Genomic DNA, 5,013 nt, shown 5'->3' with positions numbered 1-5,013 from the left:
GTTATCAGGGGTCAAAGTTCTGTTCTCTGTTTCCTGGCAAACCTGACAGGGAGGGGCTGGAATGGCCTGGTTCAGTCAGAGAGTCTGTGTGTGGGCGTGGGCTGTCTGAGACTCGCAGTCTGGAGCGGGTCTGGCTTCTTTCCACCATCCCCAACTCCACGGCTACTCCTGGGCCTCTGCCAGCAGGCCAGACCACAAGCCACCAGGCCTCCCCTGGCTGTGCTGCCATCAGGGAGTTTCCCTGCGCAGGAATGCTACCTGGGCTGGGCACACAGCCTCCCTTTGGGGGGAGGGTTGCCCTCTAGGACACCAATCTACCCCTGAAGGCACACATACCTCAGTAGGCTGTTCACAAATATCCCTTCTGTGCCCCAGGCAATGCGAGGCCTGGGTGCACGGGATGTAGTCTGCAGGTCTGACCTCTGGGTCCCAGAGTTCAAACTATATCCCCACCAGGGAGAGGAGTGCCAGTCCCAATTCACCCACAGGGAGCGCACACTGGGTCTATGTCTCTCAACCTCAGGGTCTGCCCCGTTTTCCTGGGATCCCCATGCCAGTAGCACCTGGAAGGGCTGGCGGGTAGGGAGCTCATAGTCTGAGTTCCCCTTAGTCAGCTGTGGGGCCCCAAGAGGGAAGGTCCCTTTCCCTGGAGGTGCCTCCGGCTGGTGGCTATATTGTCTCTCTGTCTCTCTGGGCAGCCACGGGTAGGGTCGGGGGAGGGGAGGAGGAGGCAATATGGCGTCTGCCACACAGCTCAGGTCTGTGCACACAGAGGTGCCCCGAGGGAGTTGGGAGCCTGGTGCCATGTCCACTACTGGCTTACCGCTCACTGGCAGTGGCTGTCGCTGGGCTGGTGTCCACAGGTCTCTCCACTCGCTGGGGAGCCCACCAGCAGTCCAGGATGCAGGGGAGGGGAAACAACATATCCACCTACACTTCCCGCTGGTCTCCGGGCTGCTCTGGGGGTCCCAGCTTCCATTCTCCTTTGTGACCTCCTCCCGTGGAGTCTCCCGTGGTCTCAGGTACTCCTCCTTCCGACCCTCATCGGATGTATGCTCGTCTTCTTGCTTCTTTCTTCTAATTTCTGCTAGAATCTGTCTTTTCTGCAGAAACACTCTGTCTGGTGGTGTTTCTCATCCGCCATCTTCTGGGTGCTCCTCCGTGTAACTCTTTTTTTATCTTTTTACTTGACTTCTCTATACGGAAGCCCCACAAGTACCTTAAACTCAAAGAAACAGAATCATTGTGTCTGTTTTATTCTGTCACTTCTATAGTCTGTTTTCTGGAATCTGAGAGTTATCCAATTCTCTCTCCCTCACCTCCCACATCCAATCAATCACCAAATCTTCTCATGCCAAATCAAAAAATAATTACAAATAAAATGCAAATTGCAGAGATTTTAGATTGTCAGTATCTAATACTTCCTTTTCCTTGTCAAATGTGTAACCAATTCTGAAATAGAGTGTCAGAGAGAGACTATAGCATCCTCTTAATTGCTGCTAAACTCTGAAAGTAGCATGAGGGGTAAATGGATCAATTAGAATGTCCTGGTCACCTGTTCCCCTTTCACATCTGCAATTTATGTCTCAGGAAGGTTTTCCTGTGAGTAAACTTGATATTGAATATTTAACCTCAGCTCTTTGCCCCCACTGGATGTCTGATGGAGAAAGGAGAAAAGGCATTCAAGTCCTCAGTGATCATGGATGATTGACATGAAATATGGACCAATGACTATCAACCACCAATACAACCTGATATCTTCTTCATTGGGAGGAGTAATTAAGGGGTCAGGCAAGAGGCCAGGAGTGCATGTTAGAGAAGTCCATCCACTGAAAATAGGAAAAACAGGAAATACCTCTGGAACAAGGGATAATGAGGAACACAAGGAGAGTGTGAAGTGATGGAAATCAAGACAGGAGAGTGTTTCAAAAAGAAAATGATTAAACAGCATACAAATGCTACCCTTGCACATAATAATCTCTGCCTAGAATTGTTTGAGACCATGGTATTTCTAGCAAGCTCATGTAAGGTCTGTCAGAAAGTATCCTGCCATTCTTAATATAAGGAGAACAGTTTGTGTGACATTGATGTAATCTGGCAGCCAAGGAGAGCGGACTGGGATGTGCAAGTGTGAACAATGCTGACTTCACTATACTAGTAAGGGGGGTGCTAGACACCGTTGAATGAGCACTGTGTACTGTGTGGCTGTCACATTCAAAATGATTGAACAAGTAAAACAATGAATCTGCATCAAATTTTGCATTAAGCTTGAATATTCCTCTGCAGAAAACTATTCGGATGATTCAAAAGGCTTTTGGGGATGATGTAATGAATGCAGCACAAATAAAAGTATGGCACAAACGCTTCAAAAATGGTCAAGAATCTGTTGAAAGTGATCCCTGTTCTGGAAGGGCTGCAACAAGCAGAACACCTGAGATTGTTGAACAGGCTAGGTTAAGTGACACCAGGGAGAACTATGTGAGGTCCCAAGGTACAAACTTTGAAGGGGACTGAGGCATCTTTGTCCTATGTACAACATTTCTTGTATCTTGTATCTTCTTCAATAAATGTCTCTATTTTTCATTATTACATGGCTGGAACCCTTCCGGACAGACCAAATATTGTTGAAGGTTCAGACAAGTTACATCTCTGTCAGATCGTCCCTGATTTATGTAGGCAGGGGGCAGTTAATTCCCTATCATCTATACTTGTGATTGCAAGTGGCCATTCACTGGTTTGTTTACAACTTTTTAAAGCTTTCAGTCATTCTGTTTCTACAAATTCTCTGGTGACATGATTGAAAATGTTTGATTTATTAATTTTTTTTTATGTTTCCAAGACAGGGCACCAGAGTATCATCATAATATACCATTTTGAGTAGAAGAGATAGCTATGATCTTGCAGTTTCCAGCAAATAATTGCTCCAGATTTTCTAATTCCTAATGCAAGCAATGAGCCAACAAGATGTGGGCTTCCTACATCTAATGAGCTAAACATGAAAGTGCTAAGTCAATTAAAAATCAGCTCTAACCTCTTATGAAGCAAGGAAAATGTGGCATCTTTTTCTGTCAACAGCAGCTGGAGGAGGGGGAAGGAGGAAAGAGCTCTAATACTGAATCCTAGTCAAAGGTCTGCAGGATTTGGCATATTACCACTTTGCTGACCAAATCAACTTAACAGATATGACTCTACTTCTTGGTTTTGTCATAGAACAAATCCAACAGTGGTTAAGCCACTTTCCAAGAGGAATTTGGTGATCCACTTCTACCTGAAGAGAACATGCTCCAACCATGTTGGTATCCCACTGCACCAAGGTACATTGAAGCAATGGCTCAGCCCTTAATTTCTACCCTGTATCTGTGTCTGTGTCTGTGTCAACATCTCCTGTTTTAAAAATATACTTGCCAGGATGATTAATCAAGGATAAAGATGTCTGACCTAAGTTGGGCAAACCCAATTCTTTTTCTTGGAAATATTAAACTAGAAGATAACCACATAGAGAATGAAGGTTATTTAAGCTGGGATAACTAATGTTGCTACTTGATAGAAGATTTGACAGCTTCAGATGCTGAAGACACAGAGCAGCCTTTGTTCCTAGGCTTTGTCAAAGCAGGTTCGACATGTCTTTCACTTCTTCATACTGTCTTAGTAATTTAATAAATTTAACTTTCTTTCTCAAGTTAGAGTAATTTTTTTATTATTTAACAGACTTACACCAACCCTATTTAGCCACTACATCTCTATTAAATAAACTTCTGCATGGTGATCTTGGCTGGCACAAGTCTGTAATTTATTCTTCATGCACAGGTAAGTTAACAAAATAAAGATAAATGAATTTTTTTATTGCTAAATCAGTCACAACTTTTGATGAGCTTAGATCTTGACACCAAATATAGAATTTAAGATGTGGAAAAATATTCTGAGAAGGCAAAGACATCAAATCTTAAATCCATTCTAAAATCCAGTGGAATCCCGTGACCCCATAATGCATCAGACACTGCTAGGACTGGATATTAATAAGTTTGCACAGTCTTGTACAGTCTTACACAGTGACTTGCATAGTCACTTGCACAGTGACTTCTTGGCCATCTCAAGTAGCTTTTGTGCAGTCTCTTAGAAAGTGGCCTGTGACACCAAATCTTTGATTAAACCTGTGGACTTTCCATCACAAAAGTTCTTTTATTACTCTGATTAATTGGGAGCCATCTAGAAGAACAAGACTGTATTTTAGTCAAATGTTACCTTACAAGTATGTTATTATAAATTAGTCATGGGGAGGATTACTTCATTCTTGTTAGAAAAAGATGCAGTCCAATACAATGATTAAAAACATCAGATTTTGAATTATAATACTTCAAATCTTGAATCTCCCAGATTTTGGCTTCCTCCATTTTAGAGAGACTGGCCCAGGTCATCCTGGCAGGTCATATCAGTGTTAATGCTCCAAGATTCACAGGGTTTTTGCTTGGATGAATATTTATTTATGTTTGTTTGGTTAACTTTGTGGCTGAGCAGCTGTTTCCTCCTGGATATGAAACTAGGTTGGGTTGAATTAAAATGACATGGCCATTTCATTTCTCCTTCCACTTCTGCCATTATGTGGGAGGGAAAACAACTCCAGGCATTTATCCAACAAATATTTATTCAGCCTTTACTATATGCCAGGAACTGTGGATAAAATTGTTAACAAAAACATTATGGTTTCTAACCTCAGAGAACTCATAGCCTAAGGAATCCAAAATGGTGACCCATACTTCAGAAACATACCCAAATTGCAAGAGTTCATATCTTTAAGTAAAGAATATTTGAAGAGTACTTCCTACTTTCTTACCAAATAGCATCTCACTCTTGATTGGGAAAGATATCTGTCAAAGCTGAGCATCTTCCTTTTATATTGATGAAAATATTATTAAAATTTTATTTTAGATTCTATAATAAGGGATTTTGTGGTAATTTACTAATTTATTTATAAATGGAGATTCCTTTATTATTTTCTGTTGCACTTGTTATTTT

This window comes from Microcebus murinus, chromosome 10, assembly GCF_040939455.1.
Source record: "Microcebus murinus isolate Inina chromosome 10, M.murinus_Inina_mat1.0, whole genome shotgun sequence".
NCBI classification, from domain to species: Eukaryota; Metazoa; Chordata; class Mammalia; order Primates; family Cheirogaleidae; genus Microcebus; species Microcebus murinus.
The sequence above is the reverse complement of the archived record's forward strand: the minus strand, read 5'-3'. Positions refer to the sequence as shown.